At 47.4% G+C, this 20,147-nt stretch overlaps 4 non-coding genes across 4 annotated transcripts; all 4 read right to left on the bottom strand.

Annotated features, from left to right (window-relative positions):
- Positions 1-2,976: 2,976 nt before the first annotated feature.
- On the bottom strand, positions 2,977-3,047 carry TRNAG-GCC (transfer RNA glycine (anticodon GCC)). Its single transcript has one exon. It is a non-coding gene; the product is annotated as a tRNA-Gly (tRNA).
- Positions 3,048-9,880: 6,833 nt separating this feature from the next.
- Positions 9,881-9,951, bottom strand: TRNAG-GCC (transfer RNA glycine (anticodon GCC)). The gene has a single exon. It is a non-coding gene; the product is annotated as a tRNA-Gly (tRNA).
- A 71-nt stretch (positions 9,952-10,022) lies between these two features.
- On the bottom strand, positions 10,023-10,093 carry TRNAG-GCC (transfer RNA glycine (anticodon GCC)). Its single transcript has one exon. It is a non-coding gene; the product is annotated as a tRNA-Gly (tRNA).
- Positions 10,094-10,166: 73 nt separating this feature from the next.
- On the bottom strand, positions 10,167-10,237 carry TRNAG-GCC (transfer RNA glycine (anticodon GCC)). The gene has a single exon. It is a non-coding gene; the product is annotated as a tRNA-Gly (tRNA).
- Between the last annotated feature and the right edge of the window lie 9,910 nt (positions 10,238-20,147).

The raw sequence follows: 20,147 nt of genomic DNA, 5'->3' as shown, positions 1-20,147 counted from the left end.
CGCAAATAACGACAGGTCGCATCCGCCGAACTTTGTTGTCTGTGTCCTAACGTGTTCCACTTGATGAGTCCACTGTTCGGTGTTTTCCTGATAACACCCTAAAGGTACGCCAAAATACTTGGACGGAGAAGTTGTAAAATTTATCCCCTCAAGCTGTTCTGGCCTAGAATCCCACTCCCCATGCCAAAACCCTAGACATTTTTTCCAACTAATGGCACTTCCAGTGAGTCCACAGAAGGCTCTTGCGTCACTGACTGCCTTCTGTATGCTCTCTTTATTTTCACAAAAAATCGCGATGCCATCTGCATAGACCAAAACATTTATTTCATGCGATAGAAACTGGTAACCCGTTATTTTTTCATTGCTCAACACTCTTACAAAAAGGGCTCTAAGTAAATTGCAAACAACAAGACTTAGGCGAGACATCCTTGACGGACACAAGAACACACGGCTATATCTTCGCTGAGTTTCCTGGTAATTATGAGTTTAACCTGACAATTATTGTATGCCATTTTCACACCGTCTCTTGTTGCCGCTCCTACATTGACGTAATCCTGCAACGCAAAAAGTATGTTATGGCACACCCTGTCAAATGCTTTTTTCCAAATCTAACTGAATCATGGCTATACGGCCACCTGACGCACCAAGGCACTCTTAAATTGTTCTTGCACTATGAATACTGTTAAAGATACTTCTTCCTCTTATTCCACACGTTTGGTGTGCACCAACAATATCGGTAATTACTGTTTGAAGTCTTTTTGCAATAACCTTCGCATACACTTTGTAATCCAGCTTTGTGAGACTTATGGGCCTATAATTTTCTACCGACTGTACTCTTTCAGGGTCTTCAGTTTTCGGTATAAGTATAATATGGCTTTTCCTAAAAGACATGGGCATTTGTTTAACGTCATATGCCTACGTTATATCACGGTTAAGCATTTGAAATTTCCTTTTTGAACAACTTATAAAAGGCAGCCCCGATGCCATCTGGTCCAGGTGTCTTGCCGTTGCTAAGGTCATCAATCGCCTTCTGAACTTCTTCTATTGCTATTGGCCTTTCAAGACCGACTTTAACGACCTCATCGAGTTTGGACATAAGTGACAGAAAATCTTTTGCAAAAGGATCTTGCACTCCTGCTTCGCTGCCCAACAAGCTCCTATACCGTTCAAGGAATGCTATTGCGATAACCTTCTGGTCCGACGAAACCATGCCACGGTACCGTATTTCTTTGATCTCTTTTTTGGTAGCATACCTCTTTTCTTCAGCTAGCGCGCATTTGGTGGGTGTTTCTCCCACCAAGAGCCGTTGCGCACGTGCCCTTACCACGGCGCCTTTATATCTTTCCTCAGCAATGCATTCCATCTGTCTTTCTACTACTTCAATTTCTTTTCTGAACAATCCGGGTATCGTGCTACCGGCATTTAAAAGATAGTCAAACGTGGCTAGTAGCTCGTTTTCTTCTTGTTTTTCTTTGTATCGTAGGATGCTTAACCTCTCAATTGCGCACATTTTTACTTCAGTTTTAAAATTTTCCCGAACCGCGGTAAAGCTTGTGGTATCATTAATGTCAGCTTCTTTGCACTTTTGGCTCACCAGTTTAACAAACGCTTGGTCTTTCAGAAGGTCTTCATTTAATTTCCACAGGTACCAATTAAATGCACTTGTTTTTCTTTTATTACCTATTTGGAACATTACAAGACTGGCGGCATGTTGGGTTTTACTTTAAGCGAACTTCTTCTGATGACTGGCGTTTTCAGGAGTGGCTCACTAGTACAGTATTCGCCTCGCTTGCCGACGTCTTCATTCCGTTCAAGCGACCTGTTTGAGACAGCAGAAGTGCCACTTTTGCCTCCGTCTTTATCGGCGTATTCCTTATTAGGTTCGAACTCATGGGTTTCCATGGCGGTCGCAGGAACGCTTGTGTTATCGGAGAATTTATCATCTTCTGCTGCTTCTTGTAGCTCGTTGGCTTTGTTGTCCTCGCTGTCGTCATTTCCTTCAGCGTTTTTAAAGGAGGGTTGCGTTAATGGCTTACCGCCAGAGCTTGATGCATCCCCACCCCCGCTGGTGGTTTCCTCCGCATCGGTCTGGTCCATGAGGTGCTCGTTCAGGGTGTCATTTCTACCATTCCCTGTTACGCTGGCGTAGCTTCGCACACACTGGGTCTCGTCGTGGCCGTAACGACGACAGAGCCCGCAGCATGGAACTCGGCACTCGTGCTGTATATGACCGGTGCCGTGGCACCGGAGGCAGAGCGGCGTCTCCCTGGTACGTGCACTAGTGCATGATCTTCACCGACGTGGAGCTGGTGTGGTAGGTTTTCCTCGGTGTAGCCAGCCTTCAGGCGTACGGGCACTGAACGCGTGGGAGAACCCTTGTCATTACAGCCTGCCACACGGCACTTCTCCCTCGATATATCGCTAATAGTGGCGTAGGGCGCCAGGGCCCTGATCCTGATGTCTTGGTTGCAAGGGTCTATCACAACGCACCGGTGCTCCTTAATACTGAGGCCAGGGGCTTACAAAATGTTCTGCTTGGTATTTCCGTCTTTGAATGTCACAAAATGTTGTTCTTGGCTATTCCGTCTTTGAATGTTATCACTCAGATGTGATTCATTTGATAGGCCCCTAGGGCCACGGCTGGCATGAGCTGCAGACGGTCTAAAGCATCTCGAAAATATTCCACATGGTATGGCCTTGCCTTTACATCAGCGTGCAAAAAAACAGTAGTCGTAAGGGTCGTACCTGAAGGAAACTGCGGTAAAATTATCTGCTATTCTTGCGTTGTCGTATCGTTAAACCTGATGCCGCAACTCAGCTGGGCCGCTGAAACCGCCCATGAGGAGCAAGACATTCTGCGTCCGCACCGTACGGTAGTCGGAACTAGACTCCTGCACCACCGACGCCCTGTGGCTGATTCCTATACAGCGTTTGGATCATTCCGTTTTATCTCGCAGCTCCTTTCAAAAAAGATGATGCGCCGGCCGGGAATCGAATCCGGGCCACCCGTGTGGCAGGCGAGTATTCTACCACTGAACCACCAGCACTTTCTTTTCTTTATTGCCAGTTCTTGACATATTCACATACTCCTACATCTTATCAGCAAGACAACCAAAAATAAATAAAATATCCCACGCATCATGGAGAAAAAAGACACATGCTGTAATACAGCGGCCAGCACAACTTGGCTGACTTTTTCTATTAAAATTCTTAGAGGAATGCCAATGCTTCTATCCTCGGTAGCCGCTCAGGTACAACAAATTGTCCCTTTTGAACTTCAGTAAACCGGGACATGTGTTCACGGAAATGCAGGCGCGCAGGCCGTGCGTCTGGGTCACAATAGAAGCCGTCCATTCGGGCTCGCCATAGACCTGTGTAGAGGCCTGTCAGCATGATGAAGTCAAGTGCGACCCCATCCTCATTATCTAACGGCAGTAATCTGATGCCGTGCGGATCTAACGGGAAATCTTTCTTTACGGTTCTTTGGAGGACATCCCAAGAGAACACCCCCTCCTAACAATGTTGGAAAACATGGTCAACTGTTTCTGTTTTTTTGCAAATCAGACCGTTTGAACCCCACGGCATGTAAAACCCACGTCCTTCCGGAAACGTTCTCACTGTTAGAGTGCCAGTGTGAAGCTTGAAGAAAAAAGATTTCACTCCTGGCTGCACGTGCATTCTTCTTACGCGTTTTAAAACGTTATTACCTTTACCTCTACTGTATATGGCTCTGTACATCGGCACTGGAAAAATAACACCACGCAGGTCACTGTACAATTCCTTTCTTTTTAAACTGAACAGATTATCATTCGAAAACCGCACTGACAAAAAACAGACACTCGCTACTAAAACCCGAATACAGTACCAGGGATTATTTCACTGCTGATAACAAACTCTGGTGACGCATAACAAAGTCTCACTTGACACACCGTTCTTAAGACCGGGTCGTTGACGTCACGAACGAAAAAAAAAATCTATTTACAAGCTGTCGCACGAAAAGGTGTGCCAAACCCAGGCCCCCATCTCTCACTCACCGAAAAAGATTCGTTGCGGCTACAGCGTTCCCTGCTGGACGCCAAAATAAAGACAGCAAAAACTCGATGCAACTTCTGCACATACACTCGCGAACAATACAACACTTACACATTGTACCATAATTTGCTAACGAAAAGTAAGTTGCGAACTGTCGCTCTGGCGAAAATTTAGAGGTGTGCACCTTTCCATCTCTCCGTCTTTTCTCGTGTTTCTTTCCCTTTTTCTAGCCATAAATCATCAGTTTTCTTATAATTTTCAAGCGTAGCGCCGAGGTACTTTACTGGTGTTTCAACCCATTTCACGTTAGCAAATGTGTCAGGGGCTGACGGCCACTCGCCATGCCAGAACCTCAGGCACTTTCCCCAATTCACAAAGCTCCCCGTCATCTCTCCAAACTTTTTTACTGCAGCAACGGTCTCCAGCAGACTCTCTTTTTCCGTACAGTACACAGCTATATCATCAGCGTACGCCAAGAGCTTTACCTCCGACGCCTGCACTCGAAAGCCATGAACCCTGTCATTTTCAATTATTGCTAGCCATAACGTTTCAATATAAATACAAAATAAGAGCGGACTCGCCGCGCACCCATGACGCACACTCCGCTGGAGCGCAACGGGGCCCCCCCACTCTGTTGTTGACAATGAGGCGCGTTTTCCAGTTTCGATACGCTATTGATGTACCGTCCATGATGATTGAGCCTAAATTAACATGTTCAAGTATGGCAAACAAAATGGCATGAGGTACACAATCGAATGCCTTTTCTAGGTCAAGCTGAAGGATTGCGACAGCCGACCGATAAGGATCCCAACACTCAAGCACACACCTCATAGAATGCATATTAGTAAAAATAGAGCGACCCTTAATACCACAGTTTTGATGGGATCCCGCAGTCTGCGTCGTAACTGTATGAAGCCTACTAGCGAATATTTTCATAAATATTTTCTAATCACAGTCAGTTAATGAAACTGGTCTGTATGAGGTCACAAGTCTTAGCTTATCCTTTTGTTCTGTTTTTGGAATGAGCAGAGTGTGCGCTTGAGAGAATGACGAGGGCAACGTTCCCAACTCAAATGCCTCATCAAAGGCATCTTTCAACTCAGAGGAAAGGTCGTGTTTGAATGCTTTGTAGAATGCCGCGCTCAGACCATCCGGCCCGGGCGACTTGCCAGGGTTAAGATCATCTATCGCCTTTTCTATTTCTGCTATTGATATCGGTGATTCGGGAGCTGCTTTTCTTTCTTCTTACAGCCGCGGCATGCGTTCCAAGAAGGTCGTTTTAAAACCTTCTACATCTACTGGTTTATGGGCAAATAGCCCTTCATAGAATCGAAAAGACGCTTGGCCTATGCCCTCTGTATCTGTTATCTCAACACCGTTTTCTTCTATCACATCGATGTGCTTGCGGCGGGCATGTGCCTTCTCGATTCCCAGCGCTTGCTTTGTGGGCGTCTCCCCGGCAGCCCAAGCCTCGGCTCTGGCCCGCACTAGCGCTCCCCGATAGCGTTCTTCTACTGCTTCGAGTTTCTGTTTTATGCTACGGATGTCGTCTTTAAGCTTGCCCGGCTCTCGACACTCAAGCTTAACCAGCTTTTCAAACATCGTTCTTAAACTTCTTTCTTTGACTTTTCCTCATACATAAGGCAGCTAGATCACTCTATAGATATGGCTTCCATTTTTACATGTTGCTTTAATAAATCCCATTGCGCGTCAATAATGGGCATCTGTTCTTCTTTCATTTCGTTTATCGCCTCTTTCACAGCTTGAATAAAGCGTTCGTCGCTCAGAAGCTTTACGTTTATTTTCCACAAAGCCCATGAAAATGTGCTTTCTTTTCCCTTACTTCTAATGAGACATTTAGCTAGACAGTGGTCCGAGAACGACACGGGTGCTACATGATACTGGGTGCACAAGGGCAATATCTCTACTGACGCATAAATGCGGCCAAGGCGAGCGTGACACAGTCCTTGAAAATGCCTAAACTGCACTTCTCTCGCTCCTTCGAGGCATTCTGCTACATCATCTACATCATATTCCGCAATTAACCGTGACAATAGCTGGCTAATTCTATCTTTATACCCGTGCGCGTTGCTTCGGTCCCGAGTGTTCAAAACGCAGTTTAGATCTCCTAACATAAGAACATGTTTGTCTTTACTCAGTTACTTAAGCTCACTCAACCTTACGCAGTCACTTAAAGCGAAAGATGAAACGGCGAAAGAAACAGCGCTTGCATTTAGGTCATTTAAAGAATTTAAAAGAAGGTCTTGCACGCGCAGTTCACTCTTCAAAAGAACATTATTTTAATGCAGTGCTGCCAAATGTCATTGTAGATGGCCCAAAAAAGATTTGGAATTATATAAGTGAAAAAAATAAACCGGTGTCGCAAATTTTGCTTGATGGTTCCGTGGTTACCGATCACGGGGATATTGCGCACCACTTCAATGACTACTTTCACCGGTGCTTGTCCATCGAATGACGCAGTTTTTCACCCCTGTGATGTAAATCTTATTTCATACCCTGGCGTAGTTTCTATGTTACTAAATTTAAGAACTAAATCAACATGTGGTCCCGACAACCGTTCTAACGTGTTTCTGAAGAGATATGCTGAATCTGTTGCAAAGTTTCTAGTTATTCTAATTGGTATTTCATTACTTCATGGACAATTAGCGAGCGACTGGAAGATAGCCAGGGTTGTGGCAATACACAAGAAAGGTGACCGCGCATTATTACAATATTACCGTCCAATGTTACTTACATCATCATGTTGTAAACTAATCGAACATATTATTGCCAACCGGAGTAATGAATTTTTAAATGCGCACGCAGTCCTCTCTAATTTCCACCACGGGTTTAGAAAAGGATACTCAGGAATTACACTAGTGACAGTAATACATTCACTCGCTTGGTGTCTTAATAAGAACGGTCAGATTGATGCAATATTCCTTGACTTAAGTAAAGCTTTCAATAGAGTTCCCCATGAGAAACTAATATTAAAACTCAGATGCATTGGCCTCCCGGAAATTTTAGTTATATGGATATCAAACTATTTAAGCAATCGCTGCCAATTTGTAGCAGTTAATGAACAACAATCAGGTTGCCTTCCGGTCGGCTCTGGCATGCCCCAAGGAAGTGTGTTGGGGCCATTGCTTTTATTATATATTAATTATATTACTACTGAACTTGATCCGAATGTCCAAATCAGGTTGTTTGCGGATGATTGTGTGCTTTTTCAAGAAATAACTTCAATTAACGACCAAATCCGTCTTTACTCCTCTCTTGCTAAGATTTTTGAATGGTGTGAAACGTGGGACATGAAACTTAGCGCTGATAAGACAGTCTTTCTTCACTTCTCTCGCAAAAAAGCTCCGCTTTCTTTTAACTACAGGCTAGGTTCGTCACCTTTGCTGAAAGAGACTAAATATAAGTACTTGGGTGTCACACTTACCAACACTTTATCATGGAATTTACATATAGATAACATCTGCTCTTCCGCATTGCGTAAACTATACTTTTTAAGACATAATCTTAGAAATTCTCCACCTAACGTAAAATTACTTGCTTACAATTCACTAATTAGAACAAAACTTGAATATGCAGGCGTTGTCTGGGACCCGTTTAATAAACACAATATCACCCGCCTAGAAAAGGTACAGAAAAAATCTGTAAGGTTTATTTGCTTTAAATTTTCCCCGTATGACTCACCCTCTGAATTAATGCAGATTAATGGTATCCAATGTCTTGAACAAAGAAGAAAAAATTTATGATTGCGATTTCTTTCCTTGCTTCGGAATCAAGATCTAGCTATTAACCCTTCTCCGTATCTGTCGGTTTCAACGTCGAGGCATACACGCCCCCATCATCCTAATTCCCTGACGCCACATTTTGCGCAAACAGATTTATTCAAGTTCTCATTTTTTCCTCGCATTGTAACCGACTGGAATGATTATTGCCTTTCGCCACAGTTTGATGTCTTTAACTTTGTTATTATTCTTTTGTTGCCATTTAAGCCACCCTGCTTGGACCTCTAAAAGGTTTGCAGTATTGAATAAAGAAAGAAATAAAGATACTGCTCAATGCTAAGAAAAATCTGTGCCTCTCATCTGTACCGTTCGGCACGTAAATACATAGTACTCTCCAGTTACCTCACTATAATGAAAATCAACAACGATCAATGTGCCACTTCGGCATGAATAAACATTCTCTACAACAAGGCCCGTTAACTTTTCAAAAATAGTAGGCATCCCGCTGACTTGCCCACCGCGTGACTCACTGCCACGTAATAACGAGTAGTGAAGCCAAGCATCACGCTTCGGGTTTGCTCCTTCCCTTCAACTTTTGTTTCTTGCACTGCCAACATGTCAAGGTCGTGGTCCGGCAACAATCTGTACACTTGGTTCCGCTTTTTCTTTGCGGCCAGGCCTCGAATGTTTAACGTGGTCAAACTAAATGACGGATTTTGTGCCATGTTTTTAACTTGAGGTGACAGGACCCGAAGCATGACGCTTACCTCTAACGTCTAGCGTACCGCTAGAGGCCTTCGGATCCGCCCGTTTGCCCGGTGTCTTGGTGCTGCCTCGGCAGCTCGTCGGTGGCCTTCCTCTCCGCTTGGACATTTGGCCGTGGTTTAAGGCTGAGGCGTCTCCCCGTCGGCGCCTGTTGGTCGGCAGTCCGTTCAAGCGGCCGTTTGACAGCCGGGCTAACTCTGGTGTTGGAGGCTTGGCTTTTTGTCATACGCGTCTTACGTGTCATACGTGTCATACGCGGCAGCCTTCTGTTTCACTGCTTTCCATCACGTCGTCATCCGCGGGCGCGAGTGTTGCTGCGAGTTCAGTCTCTGCGGCTCGCGGCTTGGTTGTAGCCTCCGTTGTCGACTGGCTTTGCTTGCCTTCCGGTGTCTTTTCGCTGATCTGCTCCTTATGGGTTTCCAGGTCTCCGATTCCTTTAGCTGCCTCCTTAGCTTCGGTCGCATCCATTAAATGCTGCTCGGTGTAGTCGTTCACACACCGCCCGGTAGCTGTCGCCTAGGACCGCGTGCACTGAGTTCCTTCGTGCCCATATCTCCGACATATCGTGCACTGGGGAACGTTGCAGTCACGTCGAACATGTTCCGAGCCCTGACAGCGAAGGCCCTGCATTGGTCGACACGGAGTGACCACTAGTGCTAGTTCTCCAGCTACCCGTACCTGGTGGGGTAGGTCCTCCAATTTCAAACCACTTTTCAACTTCATCAGCACCGTCCTGTTGGTCGAGTTCTTCTCGTGGACTCCTGGAATGCGCCAACGCTCACGCTGCACGTCTACCACTTTTCCAAAAGCGGCTAGCGCTGTACGCATGTCCTCGTCAGCTACACCGTGAATAAGGCAACGAAGGCGTAACTTCACTTGCCGGTCTTGCGGGTACACTACGACGCAGCGACGCCCCTTACCTTTCATTTCCTTCAAGGCTAGGAGCCGCTTGGTAGCTTCTCCATTGCTCATGGTAACCACCCAAACATAGTTAATCTGATAGGCACCGAGTGCGACAACTTCCGGCAGCATCACGGCAAGAGCGGGAGCGTCCCTGAAATCTTCGACTCTGTAAGGCACGTCGCCATGCAGAAATACCATATTGGTGACGATGCGTCCTGTTGGCAGTTGTGACAAAACAAAAGGGTAGTCTTCTTCTTCTTGGTTCCTGTTACCGCGGCTAGTAAGGGCCGCAATCGCCACTCCAACGGAGCTCATGATTCCACGATCCGCACAGCATGGCTGCCGGAAGCAGAATGTGAACCACCGACACCCTGGGGCTGATTCCTATACAGTGTTTGGAACATTCCCTTTTATCTCACAGCTCCTTTCAAAAATGAAGCTGCATCGGCCGGGAATCAATCCCGGGCCACTCGCGTGGCAGGCGAGTATTCTACCACTGAACCACCGACGCCCTGTGGCAGTTTTCTGTACAGTGTTTGGATCATTCTGTTCTATCTCACAGCTCTTTTCAAAAAAGGAAGCTGCGTCGGCCGGGAATCGAACCCGGGCCACCCGCATGGCAAGCGAGTATTCTACCACTGAACCACCGACGCACTGCGGGCGGTTCCTATACAGTGTTTGGATCATTCCGTTTTATCTCAGAACTTCTTTCAAAAAAAAGGAAGCTGCGTCCACCGGGAATCGAACCCGGGCCACCCGCGTGGCAGGCGAGTATTCTACCACTGAACCACCGACGCTTTTTTTTTCTGTTTATTGCCAGTCCTCGACATGCCACAACCCAAATTCCTTAAATTATATACACAAAGACCAAAGAAGAAAAAGGGAATGAATACACTAACCGAACAAAGAACAGTAATATTTGCATTCGTTGCCGTCCGCTACTGTGGCACGACGTTGTCGTATTAAAATTCCTTGAGTGCTGTCAGGGGTTCAACCCTCGACAGTCACTCAGGAACAGGCTTTTGCGACTTCTGTACTTCTACATACCGCTGCATGCATTCGCTAAAGTACACACGTGTCGGTCGGGCATCCTGATCACCATGGTAGCCCCCCATTCTTGCGCGCCATAAACAGTTGAGGCCCGTAAGCATGCTCAGGTCATAAGGGAAACCTTCATCGTCATATACTGGCAGAAACCTGATTCCGTGGGGATCTATAGGTAGCTCCTTTTTTAGAGTCCTTTGCAACACGTCCCAGAAGAAGACCTCTTCCCAACAGTGGATGAAAACGTGATCAATGCTTTCTGTTTTTTTGCATATAAGGCAGTGGTTTCCCCATGGCATGTAGAACCCACGTTGTTCAAGAAAGATTTTAACGGGTAGAGTACCGGTATGTAATTGAAAGAAGAACGATCTGGTGGCTGGTTGAACTGGCATCTTTTTGACTCTTTTCAATACGTCTAGGGCTGGGCCTCCACTGTACGGGGCTCTGTACATAGGTACCAGCAATACACTGTCAGACAAATCACGATATAACTTGTTCCGTTTTTACACTCCACAAATATGTACTTGAAAAACAAACACGCAAAAAGAAACACTCTGAATTATTTCCCTAAAGAAACCAGGAACAAGTCCTGGCATTATTTCGGTGCCTACAACGAATTCGGGAAGTGACCTTGACAGCCTCATTTGGATAACGGTGCGCAGGAATGGGTCATTTGTGTCTCGAAAATAGAAGAACCTGTTTACTAGTTGACGCAAGAAGTGGTGCGCCAACCCCATACCACCATCCTTCACACGCCGGAAGAGATTATCTCGGCTGCATCGCTCCCAGCTCGATGCCCCACACGAATACAGCGAACACGCGGTGCAGTTTCTGCACATTAATCCGAGAGCACTGTAGGACCTGCATTACATACCAGATCTTTGTCACGAGAAACATGTTGCACGCTGCTGCTCTCGCGAATATTGACACGTGACCGTCGTTCCATAGGTCTGCTTTTTCTTTTAGTTCTTTTGTCCGCTCCTTCCAGTACTCGCTACTGTCCTTGTAGGCATCAAGGGGTGCTCCAAGGTACTTAACTGGCATCGTGACTCAGGTTACGTTCGAAAAGTGGTCTGGTGTGGACGCCATCTTCCATGCCAAAACTCCAAACATTTCTGCCAGTTCACGAAGCTATTAGTGACGTTACCAAACTGTCTGACAATACTCACAGTGTTCAATACACATTGCGTATCTTTACAGCATACAGCCACATCGTCAGCATATGCCAACAACTTCACCTCTGCTGCTTGAAGACAAAATCCCTTAATGTATTCATTTTCGATGATGGCCTGACATAGCGTTTCTATGTAAACACAAAACAGGAGTTGGCTGAGTGGACAACCCTGGCGAACGGAGCGCTTCCCGTTAATGGGGGCCCCCAGCGTTTGATTACTTATAAGTCCCGTATAGCAACTCCGGTACGCCATGGTCACCCCCTCAGTGATAACGAAGCCAAAATTAACATGTTCAAAGATGGTGAGCAATAGCTCGTGAGAAACGCAATCAAACGCTTTCTCTAAGTCAAGCTGGAGTATCGCAACTGCATCAGACATGGCGTCACAACACTCCAGCACACACTTCATCTTCTGAATGTTAGTAAAGATGGTTCTTCCGCGAATGCCACACGTCTGGTGTGGGCCGACTACTTCCTTAATGACTGACTGCATACGTCGTGCCAATACCTTCATCAGTATTTTGCAGCCACAGTTAGTAAGCGCTATGGGTCTATAAGAGGAAAGTTGCTTGAGGTTTTCGGTCTCTTTTGTTTTAGGTATTAGTACTGTATGGGACTGACCAAACGATGGTGGAAATATTTTCAGTTCGTATGCTTCATTGAAAAGTGCGGTTAAGATAGGAGCTAGGTGGCTTTTGAATGATTTGTACCTAGCGGCACAAAGACCGCCTGGACCTGGTGACTTGCCAGGGTTCAGGTCTTCGATGGCCTTTATCACTTCCTGCTCAGTGTTTCGTCTTTCCAACGTTTCTTTAAATTCGCTCGACAACTGTGGCATTCGCTGCAAAAATAACTGCTTCAAACTTTGTAGGTTGATGAGCCTGAATGCGAAAAGCTTTTGGAAATGTTCAAAGAAGGCACGCCCTATATTATTCATATCAGTTACTACCACCTCGTTATATTCGATGGCCTCAATCTGCTTCCGTCTGGAGCGCTTTTCTTCTAGTCCCAGGGCTCTTTTCGAAGGCATTTCCCCGCATTCTAGTCTTTCTGCTTTCGCGCGCACGAGCGCGCCTCGAGAACGCTCTTCATCGAAAACCTCGAGCTTTTTCTTAATAGCACGCATATCTTCTTGATAAGCGCCGGCTTGCATGCATTCGAGCATCACACATTTTTCCAGCAATGTTTTTAAATCCCTTTCTCTTGCCTTCTCTTCATATCTTAGTACGCTACTTCTTTCAGTTGCCTTGATTTCAATAGTTTGCTTCAGCAACTCCCATGCCTCACCTAACTTCGTAGAACTGTCTTTTCCAAAAGAATTCACAGCATTCACTACCGTTTCGTTAAACGTATCATCCCCTAGGAGCTCAGCATTCATTTTCCACAGTTCCCAGACGAATTCTTTTCGTTCTTTCTTGCGGCCCACCCTGCATTTTACCAGGCAGTGGTCAGAAAAGGATACGGCAGTAACTGCATAGCACTGGCATTTTTCTACTAAATGATATGATAGATAGATACGGTGTAATCGTGCATGACTTATTCCTTGGAAGTGGGTGTACCTCACTTCTCGGTCAGCCCCGAAACACTGAGCGATATCCTCTAATTCAAATTCGTGTATGATCTGCGCCATGATACCGCTGCTTTTGTCGTAAATTACGCGTCGCGTAGACCTATCTTCGGTTTTCAATACAGAATTGAAGTCCCCAACACAGGCTATCGTTTTGCGCAAAGAGAAGTGGTGCTTCAAGTTCAAGAAGAAATTTACCCTTTTTTGCACGGTATTAGGCGCATAAATGCACAGCACGCGCCATTGGACATCGCAGTAACTGAAATCACAAACGACAAGTCGACCGGAAGTGCACGAGAAGTAACCGTCTATGACCAGGCCTGGAAGCTTCCTCACGAACAACCCACCCCCCGCCGAAGTCCCTAAGGCGTCGCTCACTACCGTGTTGTAGTTATACGTGAACCTTTGCACCATGCTTCCTGTCTTCTCCTCGCCGTCTACCTTGGTTTCTTGCACTGCTAAAACGTCGAGGTCGTGGTCCACTAGCAGTCTATACACCTGACTGTTTCCTTTTGGCAGCCAGACCTCGAACGTTTAGCGTGCCGAGGCTAAGCAACGGGTTGGGAGCCATTATTGATGACAACCGGAGGGGAGAAGGCCCGGCGCATGGTACTCCCTTTAACGTCTAGCTAACCGCTAGACGCCTCCGTGGCCATCCGGTGGACCTCGTCCGAGTTCGTCTTTGGTCGGCTTCGCTGTGGGCCTACGGTCGGCCTCCAGGTTCGGCTTAGGCTTGAGAGTGGAGCGCCTTCCGGAATGCGTCTTAGCAGGCGGTGGCTCGGTGTCACCGCCGGCCTTTCCGTCGATTTTCTCCTCCTGCTGCAGGGACCTCTTGACCGGTGCCGAGACGCCTTCGATGCGGGCGCCAATTGGGGTCGCGTTGTCTTCCTCAGCCTGCGTAGCATCCGTAGCTGGCTGGCGGCTCTCATTTTCTTGCGGGGCCATCCTCATGCTCTCGAGTGTAGCTGCTGGCTGCTTGGGTGGAGGTACATTGTGCCGTCCTCCTTCGGCCGGCGTGGTCGTCCCACTCGTTTCTGCCGCCACGTTGCTGTTTCCAGCACCCTTGGTCGCATACTCCGCCTCGGTCACGTGCATCATATATTCTGATGTCGACGGCTCGCTCTGCGCCGAGCCTGCGGCTACTGCGTAAGAACGTACACAGTCCGCGTCGTTGTGTGCGAAAAGCCTGCACCTGGTACAACGGGGAACCTTAGATTCTCGTCGAACGTGGCCAGAGCCATGGCAGCGCAGGCACTGCATGGGGCGACCTGGGGCTACCACCAGCGAAAGCTCGCCGGCGACGCGGATCTGGTGGGGCAGGTCGCCAACTTTCATTCCAGCCTTCAGCTGCAGCAGCACTGCTCGGGTCGTCGAGCCCTTGTCGGAAATGCCATCCACTCGCCAGCACTCCCGGGTATCTTCCGTCACTTTGCCGAAGGAGGCCAGCGCGGTCTTGACGTCTTCGTCGTCCACCCCATGCAGAAGCAAGTGGATACGAAGCTTTACCTGTCGTTCCTTGGGGTCGATCACCAGGCAGCGACGCCCCTTCACCTGCAGGCCCTTCAGTGCCGCCAGTTTTTGGCCAGCCTCGGCTGTCTTCATCGTCACCGCCAATACATGTTTGTTTTGGTACGCTCCAAGGGCGACGACGACAGAGAGCATACCAACCGCTTGAAGCGCGTCTCGAAAATCCTCTACACGAAACGGGTGAACACGAGCGTCGCCGTGCAAAAAAAAACTGTATTTAAAACTACATGTCCTGTAGGTAGCCGAGGCAAAATAATCTGGTAATCGTTATCTTCCTCCATCGAAAGCCTGTTGCCGCGGCTAACAGCCGCATAAGCTGCTCCATTAGAGCCCATGATGCCGCGATCCGTTCAGCTCGCGAGCCGGAAGCAGAATGAACCACCGACGCCCTGTTGCAGGTTCCTATACAGTGTTCGGACCATTCTGCTTTATCTCACAGCTCCTTTAAAAAAAGGAAGCTGCGTCGGCCGCGAATCGCACCCGGGCCACCTGCGTTGCAGGCGAGTATTATACCACTGAACTACCGACGCCTTTTTCAAATTTTTTTTATTTACTTTCTCAGGATTGAAACAAAGCAATACAATCACAAATTCACGCTACACAAGGTAATTAAGAACGCTTGCCCGCTTTTGGCAAGCGTGGGTATTTAAACCCGCTTCAGGTTGACGAGGGAATCTATTACAGGTATCCATGCTGGTGGATCATTCTGCGCTTTATACATCTCACGAATAAACGCGACGCTTTCTTTCAAGTACTCTCTGGCTGGCTGGCCGTTCATATCTGCATGGTGCACTGCCATTCTTGTTTTTCATATGCTGTGAAGACATAGAGCCATAAACATGTCATACGGCACCCCTTCATCATTTGCGATTGGGAGGAAGCGGATGCCATATGGGGTAATCGGTAAATCTTTTTTTTAAAGTACGTTGCAGTATGTCCCATAAGAAGGTGGCATCTACGCAATAAAAAAAATATGGTCGATAGCTTCTGGTTGCTTGCACAATAAGCAGTTTATCGTCCAAGGCACGAAGATACCCATCTTCTCTAACAACGGTTTAACGGGCAGAGTTCCGGTGTGCAAGTTAAAGAAGAACGTTTTCACCGTAGACCGTACTGGCATGCGCTTCACCCTTTTCAGTACGTCTTTGCCTGCTCCTGTTGACAACATGGTGCGATACAGTGGTTCTGGCATACATACATCAACATCTTTGTACAGTTTCTTTAGAGTGACATTGCTTAGATACTGTAATGAGAACCGGGCCGCGAGGATCTCATAAGACCAGACGACTTCTCGCAGGAAGCCTCGTACTTTCGGACCATTACCCGATCGGACGACACAATAAACGCTGGCATAACGTCACACAATCGCATTTGACTCACAGAAGGTAGGAAAGCATTGCTTTGCTCTCGCATAAAGAGAAATCTGGACACTACCTGTTTTAAAAACAAATACGCCAAGCCCAGTCCGCCACTTTTCACTGACTGGAATAAATTTGTACGGCTTGTACGTTCCAAAGTTGATCCCCATATATACACTGCTAGCACCCTGTGGAGTCTTTGAATGCTTGCTCTCGTCGCACACAGTACTCGCAGAACATAGCAAATCTTCCCTACAAGAAAAAGATTACATACTGTTGACCTTGCAAATATAGATAAGTCTCTCCCTCCAAATTTGGTCGATTTTGCTTTCATTTGCTCCGCTTCATTTCTCCAATAATCACTAGTGTCTTTGTAGTGATTTAAAGGCACCCCGAGGTATTTCGTTGGCGAAACCGTCCACTGCATGCTTTCAAAGACGTCCGGGGTATCGTCCCAATCCCCATGCGAAAAGCCCAAAGATTTGCTCCAGTTGATAACGCTTCCCGTCACTTTACAAAAACTCTTCGCCACACTAATGGCATTCCTGACACTTTCTTGGTCAGAACAGAAAACTGCAATGTCGTCAGCGTACGTAAGTAGCTTAAGCTCGCTTATACTCAACCTAAAACCTTTTATTGCACTGGATGAAATTATTTTCAAACAGAGAGGCTCCAGGTACAGCGCGAACAGTAAAGGAGGCAAGGGGCTTCCTTGCCTAACAGAGGACTTTCTCTGGAAACTGGCAGTTCATGATTTATTAATATTAATCCTGCTAGAAATGCATGCGTAACACATTTCTATACCTTCGGATAGGACCTTCCCGACATTGAGATGTTCTATAATGTTGAAAAGGACTTTATGTACAACTCTGTCGAATGCCTTCTCTAAATCCAGTTGTAACATCGCGACCTTCCCGCAGTACGCATCACAGCACTCCAGGACGGTTCTAGCCACGTGTATGTTTGTTACAATGGACCTTCCTTTTATGCCGCAAGTCTGATGCGGCCCCACAAGCCTGGTTATAACGCTTTGAAGTCTCCTACCCAAAGATTTAGCGAAGATCTTGTAGTCCGTGTTCGTTAGATTTATCGGTCGATACGCTCGTACAGAGAGCAAGGCAGCTAGATCCTCTGTTTTTGGAAAAAGTACAACATGGCTCTACCTGAAAGGAGGAGGCAACTTCTTTGGTCTGTATGCCTCCTTTATTACGTTATGCAGGACAACTGCTATCTCCGTTTTATAAGCCTTGTAGAATTCTGAGCCAAAGCCATCAGGGCCTGGCGATTTCCCTGCACTCAATTCATCGATTGCCCCCTTAATTTCTGCAACGCTGAGTGGTGCTTCGAGATTAGTTTTAACTTCTGCTTCAAGTTTTGGCATGTGTTTCAAGAAATCGCTTTGAAAACCTTCCACAATCTGTGGTTCGTGGCCAACTTAATCCTGATAATAATCAATAAATGCGCGACGCATCAGTTCCTCGTCTTGCACAACTTCATCTCTGTACATTATTGCTTTTATTTCGTTGCGCGACGCATAGCTTTTTTTCATCTGATACAGCGCATTTGGTCGGGGTTTCACCCATATACATTTTCTCCGCACGCGCTCGTACAACTGCGCCCCTGTACCTTTCTGTATTAATAATTTCTAGTTTGCTTTTAGCTTCTTTTATTTTTCTGGCAAAGTTACCCGGGGCTGTAGCTTCTGCATTCAAATAAAAGTCAAGCTAGCTTTGCAGCTCAGTTTCGGATCGGAAAACATTTATTGGGCTCTAGAAAAGAGATCTTCGCGGCTTCAGACGGCCAGTTTCTTCTTTGTTCGGCTTTCTCCACAATGCCCCGGCTCTTTCAATGGATGAGATTTTTGCGTTTTCCTTAATATGTTCCCATGCCTCCGCATAACACTCCGGTTCATTTGCCAGTAGGTCTCCAATTTTTCCTTTTGTTTCCTTCATATATACCTCATCATTGAGAAGTTTAACAAGGCATTTCCACGGCTGCCAGTTAAATTTCGCCGGTTTCCTCGGACCTAGCGCACACACAACCAAAGTATGGTCGCTAAAGAAAACGTTTTTAATGTCATACTTATTGCAGACGGGTCCCAAGTCTGCCGAAGCACAAATACGATCTAATCTAGCGTGGCTGTCCCCCTGGTAGTGGGTAAATCGAGGCAATGTGCCATTTGACAGGAAGCACCCTACATCCTCTAACAGGTGTTCTTCAGTCAGCGAATTTAGTACTGGCACACTCGCATCTCGTATCGGTGCATCTCTTGTCCTGTCTTCTACTCTAGATACGCAATTAAAGTCCCCCATCATTATAACTGCCCTGTCACAATTCAGATAATGTTCAACACTTTCAAAGAACAATTTGCGCTCACTTGCTACATTTGGGGCATGCAAACCAACTATTCGGAACTTCTGGGCTTGCAAGGTTATGTCACATACAATAAGTCGTCCAGTGTCACACGCGTACACACAGTCAACAGATATTCCTGTGGAGTGCTTTAAGAATAGCGCACAACCACCGGCTGTACCTACTGCATGCGCAACGCATACATTGTAGTACGCCCTAAAAGGTTCAACCATGCGGTTTGTTCCTTCTTGACTTTCGATCTTCGTTTACTGTATGGCTATTACGTCCAGTTCATTTTCCATAAAAAGTCGACTCAGCTGGTATTGCTTTCTCCGTGTCGACAAGACCCACATGTTAAGGGTGTCTACATAAGGAGGCGTTTGGAGAGTAACAGCCATTTTAGAGCGCAGCTCTTTAGCGTCCGTTCCTGGGTTTCGCGTCGTCGTCGGCGTTGTCGTCGGCCTCGTAACCAGCTCCGCCCCCCTTTCACCCCCCCAGCGCTAGCAGCGACCGACTGATACCGCTGGATGCCGCTGACGCCGCTAGAGAGTCAAGATAACGTGACTGCATAGAACACCGTCGCCGCCATGCAGAAAGAGGAGGAAAGGGTCCCCCCCCCCCCCTGTTCTTGTGTGGCGGATAGGGTGCTCTTCAGTTGCCGACGCGCCGGTTATTTCACGTAGGCCCCGGCACGTCGACGAATACGTGACCACCTTCCCACGGCTAGACCTGGTTCTTAGCGCTGCGGAAGCGAGGGTATCATATTGTTTGTGTCGGCATCGGCGGCGTTGTCCCTGAAACCAACTCCGCAGCTGGGGTTGACTCACTATCGGCGTCAGCGGCATCAGTCAGTCGCTGCTATCTCTTCCCTCCTCCCTTTATCGTGTTGTCCGCTTGCTGCGCGCGCTTCTGCCCCCATCGTTTGCCGCTGGGTGTACACGCCGCCCCCCTCCCCCCTCTTCCTGCGAGTCTCCGGTTGTCAAAGCGCCGGCTCGAACTTAATTCCTTTCTTCGCTCCTCCTCCAATGCAACCCCTGTGCGGTGGCAATCAGAGAGCCAGATCGGTGGCGGCGGATGTGTATATGTGCACCGCCCGAGCCGAAATTGCCGCTGCCGTTCGCCCTGTGCGGTGGCAATCAGAGAGCCAGATCGGTGGCGGCGGATCTGTATATGTGCACCGCCCGAGCCGAAATTGCCGCTGCCGTTCGCCACTGCGAAATTATCTGCCAGTTCTTTCTGAGCCATGAGCGAGACGACCGATGGAAGTCCTCCGTCTGCTGCTGCTGCTGCTGCTGCTAAACGAGCTGCCAGAGCAGAGGCCCAGCGCCGTCGCCGTCAGAATCCAGAGGTGCGTGCCGCCGAAGCAGAAGCTTACCGTCGCCGCCGTCGAGATGATCCAGGAGTACTCACGAAAGACGTCGTGCACTTCCTGCAACTCGCATTAACCGTCCATCGATCCACACCGATGTTAGTAGTGGGGGACTTTAATGTTGACATAAAGACAAACAGCAATTTCCTAACACTTATGCGGGAGAACATCCCGTTCCTCTCGCTCGTAACGCGTCCCACGGCTGTGACAACCTCGCGAGGCACTTGTATAGATCTCGTCTTTGAGAATCAAGCATTGGTGTACCAAGTCGAACATATATCAGTCTATTTCTCCGACCACAAAGCTTCCTTCATGA

This window comes from Dermacentor andersoni, chromosome 4 (assembly GCF_023375885.2).
Source record: "Dermacentor andersoni chromosome 4, qqDerAnde1_hic_scaffold, whole genome shotgun sequence".
NCBI classification, from domain to species: domain Eukaryota; kingdom Metazoa; phylum Arthropoda; class Arachnida; order Ixodida; family Ixodidae; genus Dermacentor; species Dermacentor andersoni.
Note: the sequence above shows the minus strand (reverse complement) of the source record. Positions and strands in the feature narration are given on the sequence as shown.